The following is a 25,994-nucleotide window of genomic DNA, read 5'->3' as shown; positions in this document are numbered from 1 at the left end:
GGTGCTGGAGCCTATCCCAGCTAACGACCCTGAATTGGTTGCCATTCCCACTTACTCACACTAAGACGTAGGGGCAATTTAGAGTGCTCAACCAGCTTATCATGCATGATTTTGGGATGCATGCAGGGGTAAAATGGAGTACCCAGAGAAAACCCTCGCAGGCCTGGGGAGAGCATGCAAACTCCTGGGATCGAACCTTTTCATTTTTTTAAAATAAATTTTCTTTTGTGTTTCAAATATCACAAAAGGTTTTCACACCTACCAAAAATAAAAAATAAAATAAAAATTGTTTTTAACAAGGTGGACAGTGGGTATCAGTGGGGAAAAAGGAGCATGATCATGGCCCATACCCTTCACCCCCTTTCCGTGCACCCCTGTTGTGAGCACAATGAAAACCAGCTTTTCCCGTTTCTAAGAGTTTTCTCCCATGAGGTATCTTCCCTCCTTTATCCTAGACATATCATGCAAATGTGTAATTTTAATGTAGTCTCTGGTTCAACATTGAGTGTTTAGTTCCAGTTTTCAGACCATGATTGATACTAGCTCTCAGGTGCATGGGAAGTGCTGCTAACAGGTTGGGCCGATCTGTATTTCTAACTAGTGCTATCCCATTGTCTCTTCCTCTATGGACTGGGCTTTTTGTTCCTCCTAAGTGGAAAAGGGAGTAGTACAGAGACCTGATCTGAGCTGAGGGTGAAAGAGGTTAAGAACATGAGACAATTCTGGAGAGAGATAGAGGACGGAGGATGATGTGCTGGAGGCAGGTATACATCTGCATTCTCTCCAAACACAGCATTGGCCTGTCTTCGGTATCTCCATCCCAGCAGCACTCTGTGGCAGATTTACAACCTCTCTTTGTGCATGTGTGTCTACGTGTGGCTCCATGGGATGAATTGAGAGCGAGGAGGGAGCGAGCTTGTGAGTGGAGGTGAAGGGCAGCGAGCAAACAGCAACCACGTTGCATTCCATCGATATCGCAAACCCCTCCGCCATATTTCATCAGTCCTCTCCAAGCTTTGACTCTGTTTCATCTCTTTTCTTCTTGTACTTCTTCTTCTTTTTGGACTGGCCCTCCTCGATTCTTCCTTCTATTGCTCAGCTGGCTCCCAGGCCGTAATGCCCTCTCATGGGGGAAGGCTGTAAATCAGTCTCGCCGTCTCAGGAGACTTCCTGGAGCTCAGCAGACTCAACAAAGCCTGGCTGGTGAGGAAGGCCAAATGTTTGGACACGACACCCAAAGAGACACACTGGCTCCGGTACTGACTTGGAAAAATTCAAGCCCGACTTTTTCTGGTCCAAACGTTTGCTTGCATGCATCAAGACAAAAATCACTATTCCCCCCCCCCCCCCGACCCCCCCCCCCCAACCACAGAGGCCTTTTGTGTCCAGGCCTGAGGAGGGAGTGTTGGGCTGGGGTGTTGTGGGGGGCTATCCAGACAAGCATGTTGCCTCCCTTTATTTTCTCACCCCCCTCCTCCTCCCTTTTCTTCCACTTCCCACTCTGGTTTATTGCACTTGATTCTAAGCGTGGCCATTCCTGAGATGGCTCAGATAGCAGCTGAAGCTAAATTGCCCGTCATAAAGTATCGGCAATAGCAATGCAGAGCTGCTGCAAAGGCGGTTAGAGACCGCTTGGAAAATACGAGGTCTTCTTTTTAATCTTTAAATGTGGAATATGAACTCTGTCTCAACATCCACAAATCAAGGGAATCGTCTTTAAACATTAAACGATTGGGTTGCATGATCGATTTGCTAAGTGGCTCCTAAATCACTTTTATGCATACGATTTTCAAGAACATTTGGCTGTTTGAGCGCCAGGCTTTGGGAGAAAAGTGAGTGAAAATCAAAAGTTAAATGATCTAATGGTATTTTGGGACATCAAAATGCTTCTGTGCGATCCTACTAATTACTCAGACAAGGCAGCCTGGTTAAAGCAAGATGTGCTGATTTATGGGGTGCTCATATATTTGGCTGTGCTATGTACCTGTCAGAAGGCTGACAGATGGATGACTCAGGGGCTGTAATTTCCCTTCCTGTTTGTATCACTTCTTTGTGGAACAACAGCCGGACCTGCGAGACTTTGACAGTAGAGGGTGCGCGTGAAAATGCCTGCTCCTTCTGCTATGACAACAGCAACCATTGCACGCGAAGAAGACACAAAGTGCGGTGGTGGGTGGGAGTGATGCATACCGAGGGGAGGAAGAAAAGTCAGGTAAGGCAGTTTTCGGGGCTAACAGGTCAGAGCAGTTTGCAGTATTTTGCTGCGGGCCTTGTGGCATGTTGAGCCCAAATTGTTGATGTGCTTTGCCAAATGAGTGGCAACAAAGATTGAGTATCATAAACACAAAGCCAGGCCAACAAAAAAAACAACCAATAAACAATCTGACTGATTTATTCAAGGGAGATCATCGCTCAATGTTGTTTGCTTGCCAACACGTGCAGATGGAAGTTGTAGTAGTCATGTCATTTAGTCATGTCATTGGTATTCGTGATGAGAAATTTGGCTATGCTTATCTCAAGAACATTGTAAGCCAAATTCTTGCAGCCATCCTTCTAATATACGACGCCACAATCCATTTTATATTTAAATAAACTACAATATACTCAATTTCTCGTCATTTGAGCAGCAGTCATGTATTTCTATTTTTTTTATTCTATTTTTGTTAGTCTTATACTCAGTAGGGCAGAAAGTGTTTCTATTTTTCGGTTTGTCCAGCGTTTATAGCTAGAATCCTTCAATCGGAGTTGCAACCAATATTCGGTTCTAACAGTTGACAACTGAAATGTTGCTTTAGCTGTGGTGCAGAAGCTGTATTGTTATAGATCACCACAACACTTGCTCACTATCTGTCCGACCGAGGCTGTTGCAATCGAAAAGGTACTGGGCCTGATGGCGACTTGCCCCCTGGATAGGTTGCCGACAGGATCAGGAAACATTCTTTTAACTCATTCGCTGCCATTGACCACGATTGCCGTCCGATCTATTCGAATCACTAATGGATGGCATGTTTATCGTAGAGTGAATTCCAGCAAAGCAGATGTAGCCATGTTGCAGGTGTGTTGACGGGAGGAGTGACAGCATTCACGTCCGGCTGAGAGCCAGCCTCGCCCTGTGACAGATGAAGCCAATGACAGCAGGACGCCACAACCTGCAATTGAACATTCTCCCATAATCTGTCATTGTCGCCGTGATGTTTCACAGAAAAATGCACACGTGCGTCCTTCCTTGCACATAGTTTTCAAGTACTAGAAGAATCGAGCTCTGAAACTCCTCATTCTTGCCAGAGGCCTCAGGTGCTTATTGCAGGTGTTTTTTTCGTTTTTTTTTTTTTTTGGGGGGGTGGGGGGGGGGGGGGGGGATCTTTGAATACTTGTCTGACACTAGATGTGTACAATATTTGACATTATTGGCCCACAAAGGATGTTATGAAAAATGTTTCAAACACAAACCATTAAAGATAGAATTTAATCAAAATATGTCCTTCAATTTAGGTGACTTGAAGCACTGATTTTCACGGTCCTCAGAAATGTAATTGCAGAAATTTGATTGCAATGGATATATATTGGCATTGTTTTATTTCTGTATTTTTTTAATATACCATTGTCATGGACCCTAGGAAGAATAGTATAATATAAACACGATGGGGAAAATAGCACTACAGCTTGTGCTTAAAGAGTAGTAATAGAAGTGCCAAAGTAAGGTTCAGTTGCATTAAATGTGTCCAGATTGGGTCAGTGTCATAATTTGAATTTTTTTCCAAAGCCAAATACTGTCCTCTTTTTGTTACATTTTTATTTAAATTAATTGAAATTCTGATGAAGCCCAGCTCTTGCTGCTTGTTTTAAGTTTGTGACTTTCCTGCTAAGTGATAGTTTAGTTTAAGGATTTCAAAACATAACCTCTTGTCATTTTAGTGATGCATCAGTTTGCATGATGTTTATATTTGTTATTTTTAGCAAAATACAACCTGCATCTTTATTGGGGGTCACACACTGAGATAATAAAGAGAGGAAAAAACTGAATTGAGAATGATAAATTAATATGATGACTGTGTTATACATAAGCAGTTTTATCTGTTTGATTATTTTGATGACCTACTCTATTCATTCTCCTTCTCTTTAATATTTAGTGTAATAAATTTGAGAAGCACAAGTACTGATCCATTCCAAGCTGTGGTGTCTCTGCTGATTTTTTTCTGGTCATCCAGTTCTCTACTTTGACCACAAGGTGTCACCTCATTCCCAAAGAGCAAAGCTGTCATCCAGGAGGAGTCTATTTTCTGCTTAGTTGGTGGTGCTGTGGTGTAGCAAAGCATTATGGGGGAAATGAAAAGAAGGGAATAAACAAATTTGAGGCCTGCAGAGTTTAATGAAGACATGACATCAGGAACGAAGACAATAGAGAGAAGGACATTGAAGGACAACATGCAAAGTCTTCCAAAATGTCTAGAAATGGAGATAGCAGACACATGGTGAGTCTGTTTAGTGAAAAGCATCTCACTGATTGTCAAAGTGGAGATTTATGTTCAGTCCAAGCAGCTTTTTATGGTTGAGCTTGTACACAATGGCAGCGGTTTGCAATGTGGCATGTAACCAACGGCACTCATGGAAGCAGTCTACATTTGTCATATTTTATGCTCTTGGAATAATGACCATTGACCGCTTTGTGCTTGATTCGCTCAAACTGCCTTCTTTTGTGTGTGCAAAATGCAGGATGAAGACAAATGGATTTCATCTCTGTCTTTTATATACTGAATGTCCGAGCTATCATAACATAACTCAAAGCAACAGCCGCTGTCTTATCATTAGCCTAAGCCTGAAGCATTAACTTGCTCTTTGTTATATATCAGTGGAAAATATTAAATAAACCAGCTGTCTTCAGTTGCTTGTTGCAAAGTAATGATCGCTGGGCTTTACCGAGATAAAAGCGGGTGGCAAAATTAATTGTCTCAATCAATCAATTGGTCAATTTCATAGCCATCAAGCTTTACCCAAGATCATGTACATTCTTTCCCTTTTTCCTATAGGAATCTGCCTGAAATATGCTACATGATTTAAGGCTCCTGTGTGTGTGTGTGTGTGTTGCATACATGCACAAATAGTATATGCACACGCTGGCAAACACATTCACTCGTATGTATTGTGTACACACATATTCTGGGAAGCTGACACAGCGGGGGAGAATGTCATGTGAGGAGGCGAGATGAGCAACTCGGGTGGCTAAACATAGCACCTGAAACGCAAATGCGGTGGTTACTTTGTAGGCCTCAAACACGTGACTGCCCAATGTCCTTGTCTACATACCAAATACGTCTACAGGTGAGCACACGCGTGTGTGCAATGATGGCCAAGTGCGACGTCTTGTTGTTAGCGTGTTGTTCTCGTGCTGTGGCTTGCGGGCCTGTCTAGGGCCTGATCGATGGTCCTTTACTGCTTCCCCTGGATTATCGGTCGAGTTCACCGGGAGGGGAAGGCAATTCATCAGAGAACAGGGAGAGAGGAGAGGGGACGGAGAGAAAAAGAGAGAGGGATGCATGTTAGGAGGTATCTTTGTGAAAATGGAAGGAGATAGAAAAGAAGGTAAAAGTGTGTGGGGGGGGGGTGTGGGGGTCTATGAGGAAGAATATGGGGGTCCAAGATGGAGAACAAAGAGTCCAAATGTGCTTTGGCATCATCTGAAAATGTATGGAAGAAGTGCAGACTGATGAATATAACAAGAGAAGCTGGAGGAATGTTAGGACAACCTTACACTGAACCCTCTTAATACTGTTGCTTTAACATTAAATGTTGCCACATTTAGACAGGGCAAACGTTTTGATGGCCTTACTGTACTGGGCAAAAGTCTGGAGCCAACACCAACATTTGAAGCTGTTGTGATCAAAGGCGAGGCCGTTGATGTTTTTTCAGCGTAACATGGCAGTTCTCGACTTTCTGAATCTTTTTCTGGTTTCATGTACAAACACATTCTGTGGTCTGTCGTACATACAGTGAATTAAAATTTTCTACTCCTCCATTTAGTTAAAAAAAAAAAAAAAAAAAAAATATATATATATATATATATATATATATATATATATATATATATATATATATATATATATATATATATATATATATATATATATATATATATATATATATATATATATATATATATATATATATATATATATATATATATATATATATATATATAACCCTACATATACACACATCTATATATACATAGAAATAGCAAACTTAAATTTGCCGTTCATTATTCTAACTTATCAGCTCTGAGATTTTAAAAAAAATTAGCTCAGGAGGTCAATGCGTGTGGATGCCTAAAATATACTTGTGATTCATCCTTGAATAACGGAGCAGTAACAATTTTAATTCTGCAATTATTTAACCTAATTGGGAGGTGTGAAGGTGGTGTTAAAAAGATTTATGCGGGGGTATAGATTCTTAGAATATACCAACCAGGTTTTATTGTTATCCACGCATGAATAATAGAGGATTAGCAATTTTAGTTAGTTTCCTCACCAAGAAGAAGAAGAAGAAGAAGAAGAAGAAGAAGCAGATGAAGAACTAGGCCGAATGTAATATAAGATAGGCACCATGGCACATTGTGTACATTTTCTCTACTGGCAAATTCCAAAACTACAGAAGGCCGTGTTTACTGGTTATACTTTTGCAATTCATAAGCTCTGATATAAAAAAATATTGAAGAGAATGCCAATGGTGTAGTAGTACAATTTCAAAGTTGTTGTCCACAAGTACAACAACAAACTGAATCAATTTGACAGGCTTTCAACCTGGAACAAAGAGAGAACTTAAAACCTACATATGTTGGGGTGGATAATTTTGTTGAATATGCTCCATAGGTCCTGTGCAAATGCTGAGGGCAAACGGTTAGGGATAGTTGATTATGGGCCCTCATAGTCAAGCACCTATTCTTTAGTTCACTTGACTATATCACACATGTTCCAACTCATTCAGCTCACAGGAAGGCAACGGGAAAGGCGATTCTACACCATTGACTCCAGCTCTAGTGCAGGTAAAGTGTGATGAGACAAACTGGATGAAGTATGAAACTGCTATGCACTCTCTGCACATACTTGGGAGCTCCAGCAGCAATATGTGAATCATCACTTATCTCCTTAATGGCCAACAGTGGTAATAAAAGGGATCTTCATAACACGCGATGGTGAAATGAAATGATTTTCCAGTCAAATGTTTAAACACAATGAGGTTATATGGTTACAATTTTAACATTGCTGTCTGTCAATGCAAATGTTTGTTTACACCCGGAAAACAAATACCATTGCAGTTTGTCTTGTGGCATCTCTCCTCACAGTCAGCGCCACCTTACTCTGATTCTTTCTCTCCATCTTGCCGCTGATGGATGGACGGATCATGTATATCCAATCTAGCAGTGGCGCTGATGCGGTTAGGGGCTGTGACAAGTCTCGGGGCGGGAGAACGGAGTGAAGCGAAGCAAAGCGAGGGAACGGGGTGACGGAGAGGACACGACATCTGGCGCGGACACGAAAAAAAACGGGGAAATGCGACAAGGACACGATGGCGCAGAGCAGCGTTCCTGTTTTGAGCAAATGTATCGACTCTCGGCACCACGGTAGTACGCCTCTGTGGGTGGCAAACCGAACTCGTTTGCTGATGTGGCGCAGTAATGATAAGAACGGTCAAAGTGTTTCCTTAATGCTAGTGACGTAGTGCATGCAGATAGAGTGAAAGAGTGGCCCTTTCAAAGCTACTCTATGGAACACACAGTCTTGCAGATGGAGATTGATTGTGAGACTTGCTCTTGATGCTCACTCATAGCCATGAGTTTAGAGTGCCCTTGCAAACATTGACCGCTAGAGGGTAATGTTTTCCTCACGGAAGGTCAAAGGAAACTAAGCATGCCATGAAGGATTTCTTGACAAGTTGAGAGGCAGCAGTTTTTGAGTGTGTGTGTGTGTTCCTGATAGGGTTGTCCAAACTTTCATCGGAACAAGAAAAAGTCAAACAGGAGCCACTGACATTTATCACCTTACAATTATCCAATCAATGAGTGTACTTGGTTATATTCAAAGCAATTCTCAATTTACTCTCGGATAATATTCCGACTATCTTTGCAATCAGTTTAATGATTTTTTAAAAATTATATTATATTATTATCATCATATATGATTTTTTTGCGGTTGAGAATTAAACATTCACTAAAACATTTCTCAACAGTAGTGTTTTTGTGTTAAAGTAAAAACAGACTTTTTAAATTTAAAGCACATTCAAATCACCGGCTAAGCATTAAAGTAAAACGCATCAGCCTAGTCCATGCAAAATAATTAACTTAATTTTTTTAATTACATGATCGAGAAAGTCTTTCATGATGACGATACATATCAAAAATAGCACATCTTCAACTTTCAACAATACATTGTGCTAGTAACTAGAGTACATTGTTCATGCATTTTACATTATTGATGACATTGACAATGTCAACTTGTCGGGATTGTTTTACATCGACCGAAAACCTTTATTTTGTGGGTAATGAATTTGGAAGGGAAAACTGAAAATGTAATAATCCAAGAAGATTAGAGTCAGACTTTGTCTTTCTTGTTTGGAAATTTTTCTCCACAACATGGACCCAATTTGTCATACACCAATATTTAAAGCTGAGGTATCACACACACAGATAAATAGACCAAAACAAAAAAATCCAATTGTTTATATTTGATCAAATACTATATGTTCGCTTGTTTTGTATTACATCGTATGGAAGAATAAATAGTACACTGTACAATTCTACCCGACTCAAGCATGTGCTTAAAGGGTTGTCATTGTACCTTCAAGGTGAGGAAGTTGTGGTACAAGTAAATCTAAGACTGTCTGACCTTAGTGGTAACAAGGTCCTAGGTCATGTTACTTGACCCCTCCTCCTCCTCCTCCTCCTCCTCCTGCTCCTCCTCAGACATTTTCAAGCATTCCAACTGCAAGAAACATCCACTCACCTTTCAACTTTCAAGAAAGCCAAATATTTTTATTAATTATCCATTCCATTTTACCTCACGAGAGTGGTACACTTACCTGACTTGGGTGCACACAGCGCGAGGTCGATTACCACTCAGTGTCGGTGTGATTGGGAATGCGAATGTTCACGGTCTCCATTTATGCCTTATGACTGACAGGTGACCAGTTTAGGTGTATAGTCATTTTTGTTTGCCTGAAGTCAAATATACATGTATATATGTATGTGTATACATATAGGTATGATATTTATAGAACAACACTAGAATTTATTTATAAAAAAGGACATGCTTAAACAATTTTTTTTGCATTTTCTTTTATTTCATCATATTGATCTTTACAACATTTTGGCACCCAATGTCGTTGGCAATTTAATTGTATTTGTGCAAGTTAAATGTATCTCAAGCACTCGTATGAAAGGTAACATTTTAAAACTTTAATGTTGTTTTTGTTGTTTTTGGGGTGGGAAAATCAACATATCATTCGATGTTCAACAGCAAAACAACACAGACAAAACAGCAGCCATTTTGTGCTCCTCCCACCATCTCTTGATAGTAATCAAATTTGTTCCCATCTTTTCATTTTCTCATCTTTCCTCCCCATCTGCATGCTGTAACTCCTCTTGTTCTCATTTTCTCTTCGTCATCCCTCACTGTCATTCGGCAGCTCTCAGCCATTGACCTCCGACCTCTATCCAGGTTCACCGGCAGGTCAGGAGCCTGGTTTGGGAGGGGGGGTTACATTACAGGGAGATGAGAGGAAAGGGTGGGAGGTCGCTTACTGGGGGATGCCAGCTTCCTCCTTTGACCGCGGATACGAGTCTTTGCCGCTGCTGCCATAGCAACTGGCCAAGATGGCAGAGAAAGCTGCTTGGATAGAGCTCTTGCATCTGGATTCACACACACACACACACACACACACACACTGTCATGTGTGCATGTTGAACCTAATCAAATTTCTTATTTAGGCTGGCAGACTGTGCGAGAAAAGAGTTTTTGAAGTTCTAAGATTGATGAGAATCCGGTTGAGGCTGCAATTAATTGCTGCATAATTAGACTTACAAGTTATTTATTGTAGCAATTTGGGGAATACAAGAGCCTGGGGATGAATATAAAAAAAACAGGAGCTGCTGCGTGCACTCGGAAGGCACCCCACCCCCCCTCACCCGCAAAATATTTTATGTTTAATGGCCGATAGAAACGAGTTGTGCTCACAATGTTTTTCGAGTTAGTAAAAATATCAATGAAGTGAATTCCAGTCTGTGAGACGCGTGACATGATGAAAGTTTTTAGGGGTCATACAGAGGCGAGTGCTACCTAACATATAATGTACTGAAGGAAAGGAGAGGTGTAGTGTTCTTATACGTTTTTGGCCACACACAGGTGTATGAAGCTAAGGCCCCAAGGGCTACACCTTCACTCCAGGTGGTATCCAACTACAAACAGGAACTGCTTGCTATTAATTATCTCCCATGTTTGAAATACCCTCCTTTTGTTAAGAAGTTAGTAAGCTATTTTTCAGTATCTCGCATAGAGGTTTCTTGTCTGTGCGGTCCACCCTCGTCCTTCTTTATGTCAGTGCTTTATTACATCGTTGTCTACTCTTTTAGTTTGGACTTTTTTCTGGCTTTCCCACTTAGAGCCGGCCTCTTTCGCTCTCGGTTTCTCTTGTCGTCTTGTCTTGCCGGTCGTTGTCTGTCTCTTGATGCTCAAACAAATATGATGAATGAGGCTATTTGTGTCTTGGTGAAAAATGAGCTGTGATCACAAAACCTTTGATGTTTGGCAGCTTTAATGATACATCCTGATGAATCGGCGTACAGTCATTTTTACGGCATGAGTGAGACTCACTGATCTTTTCCGGCCCTCATGCTGCCATTGCAGGCTCTCAGTGTGTAAGTGTTTCCTTCCATTTCTTTTTTTTTTTTTTTTGGCACGTGCATACTGACCAGTTTACATGCTCAGTGACAATGTCAGGACACTCAAGCCAGAGAGTTTATCTCAAGTGTTTCAAGAGGCTCTTATCAGTTTTAGAGGTAGTAAGAGCGTGGAATACTTTTGGTGGCACTTCAACACCACACACGTGCATGTGGCTTGGCTGATGATGAATAATATATGTATAGTGTGTGTGTGTGTGTTTCTCTTTTGTACACGGTAGCAAGAAATCAAATATGGTTTTGTTTTTGTTGTTGTTTTTTTGGGTATACCACAGGAAAATAATACATTTGTATGAGATTTAAATGATCTATTTTGACAATATAGTTATTAGTGTTATTGGACAATTGGATATCATTCGTGTAAATGTGGATGGTCATGCTGGAAAACATTCCAGGCAAAATGTGCGTTGCTGTTCTTACATTTTACCAATAGGTGGTGCTATTTGCATTAAACAGGACATGAGGCTGCCACCTCCAAATGCCTTCCAGTAGTATGGAGCTAATCAAATGGCAAGTGCGTCTTTGTCAATTACAAGAGGCCAACTTCGTAAGAGTAACATTTCTAGTTGCACCTGTATTCTCTCTGCAACGACATATCTTAGGAGGACTACCACTTATAATCAGATATTCAAAATGCTAGTCATATTGAAATGAAGGTTTTCATAAACAGACCCAATCTTATGAGACATGGTGCATTTTCCAAAGCCGATAGATAAAAAGCTGGCCGTGCCGCCGTGCACATGAAGGATGAGCTCAGCTATTTGTAGATCTGGGTGAGATGAATAGCACGGTGCAGGCTGGTACTCCTGGAGTGCACGGCCACTATCTTATCACTTCCTTTTATCGGACTGATAAAGTAAATGAGTTTGCTCTATGTGTGCAACTCTTCTGATTCATTATGAGCTTGCTCAGCCTGGAGACTATTTATTGACAAGACCGAGGAGTATGTGATGAATGGGAGGTGGTGGTCTGTCGGCGTACAGTATGTGTGCAGTGGTCTTTTCGCGCACTGTGAAGGGAAAGTGATCAGAATTGGAAGTTGCCAGTACACTAGCTGCTATCATGTAGACTGGATGATATTAAATTAAAACAGACATTTGATGTAATGTGGAAAATAATAATTTCCATGCAGATGTTTATTATCACTTTAATAAATTCTAAAGATATTGAGTAAAGTATCAAAAAGAACATTTTCGTTTTCTCGGGTGCAATTTACACATTTCTAAAGATAGTACATTCAAATAATAATATACGTACAAGTATTTAATATACACAATAGCTATCGTCCTGCTCAGTCATGAAACTGTTTCCATGTCCCAGAGTTGAATGTGCCATAGTCCTCATTGTACATGTAAACAAAGAACAAAAGCTGAAAACCTATGAATATTCTATTATCTGAAGCTGATGTAAGAATTGGATTATTCACTGGAAGAAATCAGTATATTAAAAGATACATCCAAAAGCTGGATTTCACTCATCAATTAAGGACACATGTTCAGTGGTCTAAATTAAACTAAAAAAAACAGTTGAACAAGCATGCAAATGTGAGAATAGCATTCAAAATTTGAAATACTACTGCAGGAGGCAGCACCATATTTTGGCTCTGTGTTTCTTCAGGGAGGTCTGGTGAGAGTTGACAAAATAGATGTCATCTTGAGATACAAACATTATTTGGAAATAGTGAAGGAAGACATCCGCCTGGAAGCAATTGGGTCTTTCAAATGCACAACTTAATTTTGTTATATTGTGCTTTCATGACACCCGTGACTGAGAAAAAAAGAAAATGGGTTTATGTAAAACAGTGAGAATAAAGTTTATGATTGTCTTTAGTCGTTCAATCATCTTCCATGTTGTTTATCCATGCCAAGACCACAGGGGTGATGGATTTTTTGCTAACTATGGCCTGCCACCCAGACAGACAACCATTCACGCACACGCTAGTCATTAGGGGCAATTTTTAGAGTGGTCAATGTGGGAGGAAAAAACCCTTGATCTCAGAACTGTGAGCCAGTTGAGCTAACCACTATCCTCTCTGGCGCCTTATTTTATTATGTAGTTTATTTCCTGTAAAAATGATTTCAATCATACTGCATAACTATTACATATCCAAGGTTAATGTGTTTTTTTTTTTAATGTGGACATTCTTCACTGGATAGATAGGTCACTTGATTGACTTTATTCAATTCATCACAATTAATTGAAAATGACACGAGTGTTGACTTCAAACAAAGTGGATTATTATGTGCAGTTTATGGCAAAAAAAAGGTAATCTGGAATGTTGTTTATTGCACAAGAGTTGAACTAGTTATAGAAAAGGAGTTATAGAGAAGATGACGCGGATATTCATTCTTTCTATGCCATTGGAAACACTGCTCTCTTTCTTAAAGAGTAGATACGCTCAACTCTGCTTTGAACACTGCGTCATGTTCACTGGTAGTTATCAGCAAAACAAATTAGTCGATAAAGAAGCCATGGAAATGTCCCTGGAGGAGGATTCATCTTTGTGTTGAGTGGCAGCTCTGCCAATGAGCGCAAGGGTATGTAATGCATTGGTGTGTGTATGTGTGTGTTTGTGGGTGTTTTCTGTAGAATGCAGACATTTGTTTAAGTGATGCTGTTATCAAGTATGCCTTTAAGTGTACACTCGTCTACCTGGCCAGTGCCCTAATCGGAGCAGTGTCTCCTGCTTGAACATTATCTGAAGTCCCCCCGCTGTACCTCCACTTTGGTTTAGCTTCATCAGTTGGACAAGCTCCCTCTGTCTCCACCATGCTTATAATTGTCCATAATATTAGACAAGCTGTGCAGGTTGTATTGGAGAGTTTACGGTACTAATGAGTACTTTTAGAGGCTATAGCCATCCACTTAATCAGTGATGTAGCTTAGATAGGTGAAGAATGAAATGAACCCCACTTTTCTCAATTACAAATGGTGAAATATGAGTCTGTTTAAGTTCCATTTTGAGCCAAAAATGTCTTAATGTTGGTCTCTTATTGATGCTCTGAAGAAGAATGTCTTGTGAGTGGACAGAGCAGGATTGGCCTATCTGGTGCTTCTTAAGGAATCATGATGAAATGGGCAAAAAGGTATTTACTTTTTGAGAGGACCTAAGGAGTTACCCCACACAGTGCCAGTATGCCCTGCTCAATGATACTTCCGAAGCACTCATGCTTAATGACACAAAGCGAGAAGCCATTTACTCTGCTCAAATCAATGCATTCATTCATATGTCCTTTGGGAATACAAGTAATGATTATTTCATTTATCAATTTGCAGCTTATTGTTTAGATCTATCACTTAATCATTTGGGTGAGAAAATGGCAATGGATTGCCTGGAAAATCATTTTTTTCTAATTATGTAAAACTCAGGTTGGCATATTGAAATTGCTTATTTTGACAAATCAGCAGGTTCAATATTGCTCATTAGACACACTAAAGAAATAAATAAAAAATAAACAAACAAAAAAAATGAACAGAATATATATAATACTACATATGGTCATCCATATGTAGAATTATATTTCATTTATTTTCCCACTATTAGTTCTATTTTTTCTGACTTTGACTAACAACTGCATCTGAACTAATTACTATTAAAAGGAAATAGAGATGTTACTTACACACATTAATAATGGTAAAGACACTTTTTCCCCAATCAAGAATTTTTGTATGCTGCCATGGTTTATTATGAGTAAATTCCACCCAAAATGAAGCACTGAAAAGTCATTCATTTAAATTTCCTGCCCATAATAGTAAAAAGAAGCAATAAAAACAACTTTCATAGTGATTCAATGCAAATACAATCAGATAATAGATCCCATTGGTGTATTGGAACAGCACAATTATGTTCCTCACAATGGTGTTAACAGTAAACACAGCTTTAGTAAAACAGGAGGAATTTAACAAAACTAATTTGAGGTATTGGAAACCAGGTAGTAGCTAAAGAGGAAAATATTATCCAGTAAATTTGGACTCAAAATACAGAATAAAATATTGGTGCAGATGGGGAGATAACAGAGATAGTTATAGCTTTCAACATTAAGAATGCTGTAGTGTGTGAGACTGAAAGAAGAAATTTGATTATCAGAGTTTAAAGCCAGATTTGAGCCACCCGATGGTGGATTGGTTCTTTCGCCTGACTTTGGTGCGGGCAGTGTGGGTTCGATTGCTACTCGGTGGCAATGTGAGTGGTTGTCTGTCTCTCTTGTGCCCTACGACTGACTGGCGATCAGTCTAGAGTTTAGTCTGCCTTTCACCCAAAGACAGTTGGGTTAGGCTCCAGCAACCCCCTTTCGAGGGTGGGTGGTATGGAAGATCAATAATGCCAGATTTGTTTCATATTCTTAGGCAAAATTCATAAAGGACAACTGAAGTATTACTTTAAAAATATAAATGCCATTTTCTAACAGATTAAACATTTTTTTTCCACTGAATGGTGGATATGTCAATTGAAAGCAGGAATCATTATTATTATTTTTGACGGTTACAAAACCACCCCTTAGAAAAATGGGTTACTGTGGCTCATTTCACATTTGTGCGCTATAATGCTGTATTATAATACCATGCTAGGTTGTTTGTTAGATGCACTATTAGCAGATGCTATTTATAGAATTTGAAGGCATTTCAATATCCATTCCATTTCCTTTTCTTATTAGAGCTTTAATAATTATGCCATTAGCAAAGACTGGAGCCAACAAGTCCTGCTTGATGTGGACTTTTGCTTTGATAACTCCGTTATGGCGATAGTTGGGCCAGACATGAGGAGCCCGGTGCCCACAGCAGAATATAAAGAGTGAAATTCGCAGTCGGCTTCCTGCATTAGCGTAGCTACTTTGCCAGTGGCTCCAGTCGGGGAGAAGTCGGAGACATACTTGGCGGTGGCTTATTCGCAGCTGTCTGCAGGCCATAGCCACACAGTTGCCGTAAAGATGCTGAGACGTCCCGATTAATGATAGCGTAGGAGACATTAGTGTGCTGCCAGACACATAAACGACATTGAAATGAGATCAATGAGACTTAGAAAGGAAAGTTGTGAGGCCCCTGTATGGCTGCCGGCTGAAAGTGAGTCGTCAGCTGTTGGTACCTAAGTGACGTGAATGCCTCTTAATCTTTGTGCCTGTGTTTTAAAGTTAAATGTTTGGTGTGGGTCTGAGCTTGTCCGAAGAGATGTACACTCCGCGGGGTCAAAGCCGATAGAATGCTTTGTCGTGTTGCTGTCCCCAAGGCTGCGTCATCCAGTTTTGAGTAATCGCGTTGTACTTGTGTATGCCTCGCCATTGATTTTGTCTCAGCTCCCGGCTGTCCCAATTACCTCCTACTCCAGGCTGCCAGTCGGGGGTCGGGAGGCAGGAAACAGGCGCCTCGGAGAGCTGTTTGTTTACACTGCTAATTGCTCCTGTTGCTTCCTTTCATTAGCTCAGACTGAGCTATCGTGCTTCCTCACACACCTAAGTGCTCTTATTCAGACTAGGATAAATATTGTCCATGCATACAATGTCTCCAAATGTAAAGCTGCAAAATGAAGATGTTTACCAAGAAGACGTCTTTTAATCAAAATCCTATTTCCATCAGTTCAGCCATTTTTCTGAAAATCCAAGCCCGTATATTTGCCATTTCAGATCATTTTGACCCACCAAATATTGACTCGTATATATGATGAAATGAAAGATGATTGTAGGTTCTTCTTACAGCAAAGAGACAGTTTTATTGCACATTTTACTGCTCAGGATTAAGCAGCAGTATAACTGGCTTATTTCGTCAAATGCAGCTATCTTGGCAAAGAAAACAAAAACGAGACGAGGCAGATCTTATACGGTAACGGTACATCGCTGCCATCTGCTGATAATTATGCATTACAGATGTCCAAAACTTCCCTGTTAAAATAAATTATACTTGTCAGTTGCCGTGAAAGAGTTAAAATATTGTACTTTCCGAATGTAAAACTTCAAATGGAAATATTTTGTGGTACAGTTGGATTCCGATCATGAAACCCCCCTGGGTCCCATCCCAAAACGCACAATACATAAGTGGACAATGTATGGGCAAATCCAAAGAAAAATGTTGTCAGATGTGTATAAAACATTTTAATATACAAACATTTAATAATATGCATTAGGCACGTCAAATACAGTCAAGTAACACACTTAAAATGACACACTTCCCTTGAAGTCCCACTATCACAAGTTTTACACACACAAATGAGTAAACTAGTAGAGGTAGCATCTTGGGGTCCATTAACACCAGATCTTGGGGAATTTATTGATTGATAATATCTTACATTTCCATATGTGGCCTCGAGAAACAAGTATAGTTATTGAAAAAGAAAACACTACTTCAGTCTCATTTTAAAAGCAATTTCTTGTCATTCCTTTGGAGTACATTTTGGTAACCCTTGGGGGCACTTCATTGGCCAGGGGCCTAAGCAACTGCCTAGCTAACAAAAAATTGCTCAAGTGTGCAAGGAACACTCATTTGGATAAACAAGTATTGAAGAAAACTACTATAACTTTATCCTAATTTGGCATAACCATGTTTTTCTTTAAATGATACTCTTTATTCTTCCCCAAGAAAAAGACACCAAATATCTCTGGCTTTGTGTATGCATTTGTCTTTGTCTGGCTTCCTAAAGGTGTGTGCTTGAATGTGTCCTTTTGTGAGGTATGAATCGAAGGGTTGCACGCCTGGGTGAGTCCCCACGCCTGCGGTGCTTCCTCCCCACCAGCCCCTCACACACACACACACACAAACGCACATACTTTGAAAGTTCCATGCAGAAGACCACAGCTTCTCTGCACGCACAGCCGTAGCTTCTTAATGACTGCCATTCCTCTCCGTGCCACGTTATTAATTAGCTCAATGATCCTTGCCGATGGGACCTGCACCACAGATTAGAGCCCTCAAACATCCGCACCCCTGGTTGCTGTTGCTCGGCTCGAAGAAAGGATGGGGGGTGCTCAGCATGGTTGTGTGAGAGGAGGTATACAGTAGGTCTACATGTAAATGTGATGGATGTGCATTTACAGTTTTACTGTTAACCCTTTGCGAGGTACCTTGTGGGTAACAATGGGATCTCTTGGCGAGATGAGGTTTCACTTATGGTCAAGGTTACCAGGGTGTAATGATAGCGGTTTAAACTCTGAGTTATCCATTGGGTTGTCAAAATAGTGCTCAGTCTAGTTTTTTTTCTTGACAAGACTTGTTGACTAGACGTTGGAAACAGAATATAAATAATAATAACTAAAATGTGTTAAGTATTAACTTGTAAAATGGGAAGTATTTCAAAAAACATGTTTCTATTGAAATGTTAGGGCTCTTTAAGAGATAAATGAAGTTCAGTGAAGTTGTTTTTGTTCTTGTAATGGATAAACCGCTACCGAGCACAAATGGAAGCCACCACAATCTGGTTTTACGGTTTAGTTCCATACACAATTGCTGTGTTCACTTTTTTTTTTTACTCCTCGAAATTAACCTTATGCCTGACTCAGATGATGCAATTTCAGCGTGCTTTTTAGCCCAACCGACACGTCATGGAGAATCACTGACTGTCGCGGCCGATATTTTGGAGTTTCATGATGCCTTGTGCAGTACGTGTAGCTGGTGTCTCAGACACTAGCGTGTCAGCGTTTCTGCATATGCATAGTGTGACACAGTGTATGTGCTCCTTACATTTGTTGATGAATATTGGTCACTGGTGTCATTTTGTAACCAGCGACTGCTTTCTCTTGCACACGCTCTCTGGCTTTCATTTTTCACCAGCCGTGTGTGTCACAAGAATGTTGCCTGTGGTTCGGGAGACACGCTTGTATTCCTGCACCACACACAGACAAAATAAACAGTGAATCAATTTTTCCATCTTATTTATCGCAAGTGCGTTGATCCGAGCAGAGTAGCTGACCGTGGTCCGTCACTATTATGATACAAAGTGCCCAATCGCCATCACTTCATAATTTCACTTCTTGTTAAAACCCTTCATCAAAGGGTTTGCTCACAGTGGCTTGCAAATCTGTATTAATAATTATTTCCAGGAGAGAAAAAGAGGGGGGAAAGGTGAGGGAGGGGACGCAGGGGAAGGCGGCCCCTCCAGATGCCTCACAATTGCTGCGTAAATGAACATAAATGTCACTGTCAAGCTGAAATGAAGAAAAAATGTGTGATAGCAGGAAAGTGCTTTGGAGTCTGAGGACAGCAGGACATGTTTTGCATAAGAAGAGGTGAGTGCCCAAGGAGAAGAGATCTTCCCCCCCTGGATGAAGAATCTGGCACAGTAAACAATTCCGCTGATGGCACGGCTAAAGTTCCAAGTCATGGAAAATACATTTTTGTCGTTGCATTACTGTTAATACTCACACGATGCTCTCTTTACAACAACACATTTATAGTTGGACATATCTGTCCCCTATCTTGATGCTAATTTGCCTCTATGCTGCAGATCTTTCATCATTTCAGGGACAGATTGACTACAAACATTACAGTAACGCTGGTGTTGAAAGAGACTCACATATTCTTTATCCTCTGTGAGGAACAACTAATAATTCACCCACTTTAAACAAATTGGTGTATCACTGTAAGGCAATGTGTCAAAATACACATTACGATATTTAAAACATGTTGGGGTTTCCATTAGAGACAGCCTTCAAACAAAAATGAAGATCACAATAGCTGATGCTTTTGCATGCACACACATCACATTGATATGCGTGTCTTGCTGTCGCTCCAAGGTGGCAGAGGTGTGTTGTGATTATTGACTGCATGACCTCTCTGTGACCCCGGCTGTGAATCGAGTAAAGGGCAGAGAGTTAGTGTGTGCAGCAGCACCTGTCATGCACGTCAATACGCTGATGAATGGATCCGGCGGTTATTAAAGCAGAATTAGAGCGGGGAGGGGGGGCGCGGGATAAATGATGGTGCAAATGGTTGTGCAGTGGAGACTGTGGAGCCGGATGGCACCGCATCAGTGTCATCAGTCTTTATTACCCTCCGGGGAACAGAGGGGGAAAGACGGGGAACGGTCAGCACCACATAAACCCTCTGCCCTCCACCTTAGCACCCAGGTATCTGGCAACCCAACACACCTACTGTAGGTCAAAGTTTACACATTCTAATGACTACATTTTCCTACCAATATAAATCAATGGTATTTTTAGGCTATTATGTACATCTATATTTGTACGTCCTCCATTTTACGTGTTTTTGTTGTTGTTGTCGTTTCTCCGAGCTTTTCTGCATTCCCCTTGCTCCTACTCCCCTTATTTTCACTCCTCCATTTTGCCTTTCACCCAGGGAGTAGAGGACCCCCACTACTATCAATCACGGCCAAGTCGCACAGCGGCACACTCAGGGCAGCGTACAGATAAGCTGGTTAGAAGGCGAAAAGGGAGGCGACTCCGGGAGGGGAGGCCGCGTTGGGTTCACTGCACAGTCAAGAGTGGGCACGCTTTCCACTGGGGCGGGTCGGCAACGGATGGGTGAGCCAATTTCGTTGGCAAAATCTGCGCCGGGGCCACCTTCTCACCGGAGAGATGTGCATGCATACAGATGTGTGTGCCATTGATATTCTCCCCATTGATGCTACTGCTCACTGCCCCCCCCCTTAGAGCTTTATTTATTGATATCCCCGTTAATGTGTCCACTAATTCTGTAATAGTTCGGTCTCCATTGCTCTCCAGTATTTTGAATTGCACCCCAAGACAGCATTTGCTGAATACTTATTTAAGACCAAATCATCAGATAATTGTCCTTCCTAAAAAGCAACAGTCAGATATTTTTCACTACAATTTGGTCTTAAAATGAGCATCAGTGTGCTTCAATAGCCTTTGCCTACATAACTCTTCTCTGCACATTCAGCGCTTAAAACTAAATCATGATGAATTGCATTTCGAAGTGATAAATGACAACAGTGCTCTTGTCTAGAAATGAAACGCCATGCGCTTAAGTTAAGCCAACATTTTATTATTTAAGTTTATTATATTACCCAGATTGAGAGAGAGACAAACTCATCTTTTAATAATTCTCTCTCTTTGCATTTTGGTGGGAAAAATAGCTGCTGCTTGCAATGCCACAAACTCCCTGGCATATTAAAAGCATAGCGAATCTCTATAGAAGAGGAAAATAGTCCTTCCAGCAACTTCAAGGTTGGTTGGCAAATCATTAATTTGTATTACACCACAGTACGTGTCATGCATAAATTATGAATTCATTATTCTCCTCGAGCATTCCATGCTCATGCTGTTTTGGGTTTAGCATGAATGCACAAGTGCAAATGTGCTTGCTTTTTTTTTGCTTCCAGGGAGAGTATTGGAGCGTGTATTGCAAGTAATGTATTATTTTTTCATCTAATTGGATGCCATTGACTGTGGTAGACGTCCAATCAATTTTAAACGAGAGATCTGGCAGTGATCCTTCATAGCTAGCCCGCCCACTCACTTCAAATGGATCGGACGTCAATAGCAGCCAATGCGTTGACTTCTTTGGCTTGAGATAAATTTCTGTTTCCTAACCAACTAAATAATGGTTGATGATTGTTGAGACCAAGCATGCAACACACAAAAATTAGAAATATAACCAATATTAAAAACTTAAATGATTAATCGTCACACAGAAGTGGATTATCACTCCATCTAAAAAAAAACGGATGAAGTCTGTTAGTTTAAATTTCATGCGGTTACAAAAAAAATCCACTGGTTTCTCATGCCTCAAAATAATTGGTTCTTTAAAAAAAGGAAAAAGGGCCACTGCAGACTCACTAAGAGACACAGAGGTACTGTTCAATATTTCCTCTATGTTCATTTGTCGACTCAAATGAGAAGTGAAAACAAGTTTCGCCCAATTTAGCCTTATTTTGAAAATTATACCACAATACTATTCTTGAAAATAGTCACATGGTGCACCCTCATTCTACAAGCTATTGCCAATTAGAGCCCGCAAGCATGTCGATATGCGGCGGCCATAAGAGCTCCGAGCTCCATTGCCGCTGTGTCGACTATCTCATGGATCACAATCAAACATCCTCGCTCAAACCAGCAACATGGCCGTCAATGTCTACTCTCTCCCCAGGGCTCAGTCTGATCCCATTCCAGCCATCACACTGACGACAGCACCCCCCTGGCGCCACAGTACAATTGGATGGTCATGTGACTGGTGCCACCGCTCGATAAGTGTCCTTTTTCGATGTGCGCCAGACAATGAAACCCCTCATCCTTAGATGGAACTCTTGTAGCGGCCTTTCACAAATGTGTAATTAGGTTAAGCAATATTACATAGTTGTGCTTTGACTTATGAATTGAATACAGGGAAATTATAGCATGAGCAGCGCAAATGAATGGAAAGCATGCAACGTTAAATAAAAATACAATTAAATACTGAAAATGAAGCTAGTCATTTATTACTGGGCAATTGTTACTGTCTAAATGATGCACAAATCTCAAATCATTCTTCTCCATTTGAATGTTAAGAAATCTAGTATATAAAAAAAAAAAAGGATTTCGTAGATACGCACTTTCATTGTGTTCATCTACCGTGCCTTTCAATGTCGTCGCCTAAATAGTTTTTGTAGCCCTTCTGGAGCTCTCCAACTGACACATTTCTTGGCAAAAGTCCCCTTTTTCCTCATAACACCAACAATGCAGAGTCGAAACCAAAGGAATATACTTCAATGTTGCAGTCTGGGGAAAGATATGTGTAATGTGAACTTAAGAGTGGCAGCCGTGACATGTAGGGAGTACGAAAATTGTTTTTTTTTACAAACTGGTGGCCTTAAATGTTCTTTTTCTCTGTGACATCATCCTTCTACCTCATTCTCCAGTCATAAAGAATCCATTGGGGCTCAATACAACGGTTACACAAATGTGAAATATTTGGTTGAATCGTGGGGTTAGTCTTCATGACTGAAAGGCGGGCGGGCACATGGACAATGCGCTAAATAAGGGAGCGTGGCAAGATAAGTTCAATAAATGGGCATATGTAAGATTAGTGCAGTCCAACCAAGAATGACTAGAAGCAAAAACCTCAATGGCTGAGATGTCTCTACAGGGTCCATTGGAACAAAAACAGGACCCCGGTGGCCCTTCAGTGAATAAAGGACTGAAATTGCTGGCTTCAATACTGTTAGAAGAACAATATGCAATATTCTCTAATAATGGATTGTGCCAGTCTAAAACATTGTTATTATTATTCTTCTAAAGCTACAATATATTCTTTTTTTATGTTGTTTAAATTTTTCTTTGCCTTTCTTCACTCTATATGTTTATTGAGACTACAGGCCTCATTAACAGTTTGCAATTTTTATTTTTATTTTGAGATTCCTGCCCTGAGTGACAAATTCTGGTGAGGATTTCTATCTTTTACACTGCAATGTTGTAATCCAAGTTTCAAACCTCGGGTGGATGAATCCACACCAAAATATATGGCATTTCTTGTTCTTTAGGAAATTTTTATGGAACTTGACTTACCCTCAGTGTTTCATTTGATACATAAAAAAAATCAACAGGCAACACAACAAGCAACACTGGAATCTAACATTTCACTTCAACATCCCCCAAACAAACAAAATCCCGCCTACTGCCCCAACCTGCTGCAAAAATGAACTTGAATGACAAAAAAAAATCAAAGATCATTTGCTAGTGTATATATGCAAATGTGCTATAATGCCCTTCAAATAGGGAGGATGTGCTTTTGTGCCAGCGACACCAATGGTCCATCTAATGATTGCGCGTATGTGGGTGCGCACGTGGAGGTGAACGAAAGTGTGCTCCTGTGTGTGTGTTGCTGTCCCTATGCTATCATTTGTGTGTGTCTATGCCTTTCACAGGTGATCAGTCAAGGCTATCCACTCAGCCCTTTTCCTGCAGCCCCCTCATTACATCTCACTATCTCCTGAAAACACCTGCAGCCTCGCAGCCCACCTTCAGCGTCCCAGGCCTGTATGCCGCCTGCTTTTTTGTGCCAACGTAGAAGGAGCTGCCCATCACATCAATCTACGCTGTTGTTTATATTTATGTACAGCACAGAGGCTAAAAAAGGCCCCTCTTACCGTGGACTTTATTGACTAGGCATTAAGTGGACATTATCAGACCATAGCCAAGTTATTTATGAGGCGGTGATAAAGGCTCGCGGGCCTGAGTTATGTGAGAACTCCGAGCAGGATGAAAGCTGCTCATACGGCGGCTGTGATAGCCGACACTTGCTCCTCATGGCCCGCCCGCCCGCCAGAGGAGAAGCGCTGCAAATGTAGCTGAAACCTCCGGCGATTTATGGATGTTAAATTTATGCTCTCCATAGGTCAAACAGGAGGCTGTTTATCTGTGCGTCATTGTCGCTGCACTCCTACCACTCGGCCGCAGGTGCTGACATTTTCATACTTGACTTGGGAGTGGAGCCAACGATGTGGTGGGAGAAGGTGGGCCCAGAATTCTGAAGTTCGGAATTCCAGGGAAAGGTATTCCAAAAACCCGGGTTATGTCGTCGCATGTTCGGCTGACAATTTTACGATTTCATGGATATTATATGTGGTGCTATATACTTCTTAGGCTATTTATCAATCTAACCTAACCTAGACTATAAATACATTATATCTGTTTTGACAGCTTTAAGACTCAAATATTAGTGATGAAAACCTTCCCTTGCTTCCCCTTCTAACTCATCTCCAATGACTTCTCCACAGTTGACCCAGATCAGAGCGCTACCTCTAACTGGTAAAAGCATCTGTTCGGTCAGTTAAGCATGTTTGGTGTCACAGTAAAAATAATTTTAAAAATTGGCTTAAATCATCTCTGCTGACTTCTCCACAACTGACACTGACAGTGGTGCCACTACAACTGGCAGGAGCAACTGGTTGGCCAGTTATACACACTCGGCATCACACTAGGAAAGGCTGAAATCGTAAGTAGGTTCATCAGATGTTTTTGTTTTTACTGGGAGAACTCATTCACATTTTCCTCACTGTTTAACAAGCAGTTTATTTTGCTTTTCCTGAATAACACCAGCAGGGGTGCTCATTACGTTGGTCGTAATCTACTTGTAGATCGCCAAGGAACTATTGGTATATCGCATGAAAATAACATTTCTGTCAATTTCCTTAGCTAGGCTCTTATGAATTTGGCATGTCCACAGTAAGCTTTAGTTTGAATCGAGAGTGTATTTTCACCCGCATTCCCTGCCGCTCCCATATATGACAGAGCCTAATGCAAGTTATATCATTACATAATTGCTGAGTTTTGTCAGTGGCCTGTAAAAAAGCTAGGTGGTTGTGAATGGTTAACACCTTGAAAAGTAGATGTTGGAGCCAAAACGTCTGAACACCCCTTTTCACAAATGTGGTATATGTTAGAACAGGGGTCGGGAACCTTTTTGACAGAGAGAGTCATAAACGATTCATATTTTCAATTGTTATTCATTGAGAGCCATACTCAGAATTTACTAGGACTAAAAATACATAAAAACGTGTTCATTTTTAGTCATTTCACTGACTTTTAAAGTAGAAAAAGTCCCAGAATTTTGCTGACAAAATTGTTACCTTGATGCTAATCAATGGGATCCATGCAGAAAGGTTTAATTAAAAACTGGAAGATTAAAGCGACTCTAGACATAGTGTCCATATTTTAGCTCACAGTTTAGCGGAGAGCCATAAGCACCCATCAATAGAGCCACATGTGGCTCCTGAGCCATAGGTTCCCTACCCCTGTGTTAGAAGGTGCTTCTCGTTTCAGTTAAAGTGTCTGTGGAACAAAAAGCTGCAGCCGCAACGGCCCTCCAGGATCACTTTGCCACTTTGAATTTTAACCCTAACAACAAAGTTGATTGTGGGAGGTTGGCTCATTGAAACGTAGATCTTGGAGCAAAAACGTGTGAACGCCCTTGGCATAGACCAAGAAATAAGTTGAGCAAACAAACCGAGTGAATTTACGCTAAAAATGATGCTAACTGCTGGGTTTAAATCAGAGAAAACTTGATGAATCCGTTTTCAAGAGCCATATGGGGGCCCTGTTTTCCTCATGGTTAATTTGCGGAATGCACTAGGTGTGTGCTAAAGTTTGTGCACGCTAGGCCTCAT

At 40.8% G+C, this 25,994-nt stretch overlaps 1 long non-coding RNA gene across 3 annotated transcripts; it reads left to right on the top strand.

Moving 5' to 3' along the window:
- Positions 1 to 2,002: 2,002 nt before the first annotated feature.
- Positions 2,003 to 24,476, top strand: LOC144203387 (uncharacterized). Of its 3 annotated transcripts, none has more exons than XR_013327678.1 (4): positions 2,003 to 2,212; positions 3,019 to 3,294; positions 4,131 to 4,472; positions 23,754 to 24,476. It is a non-coding gene; the product is annotated as an uncharacterized LOC144203387 (long non-coding RNA). The 3 variants fall into 3 exon arrangements; XR_013327677.1 differs by lacking the exon at positions 23,754 to 24,476 and adding an exon at positions 22,001 to 22,148; XR_013327679.1 differs by lacking the exon at positions 23,754 to 24,476 and adding an exon at positions 4,714 to 4,838.
- The last annotated feature ends 1,518 nt before the right edge of the window (positions 24,477 to 25,994 follow it).

This window comes from Stigmatopora nigra, chromosome 1, assembly GCF_051989575.1.
Source record: "Stigmatopora nigra isolate UIUO_SnigA chromosome 1, RoL_Snig_1.1, whole genome shotgun sequence".
Classification (NCBI taxonomy): domain Eukaryota; kingdom Metazoa; phylum Chordata; class Actinopteri; order Syngnathiformes; family Syngnathidae; genus Stigmatopora; species Stigmatopora nigra.
Note: the sequence above shows the minus strand (reverse complement) of the source record. Positions and strands in the feature narration are given on the sequence as shown.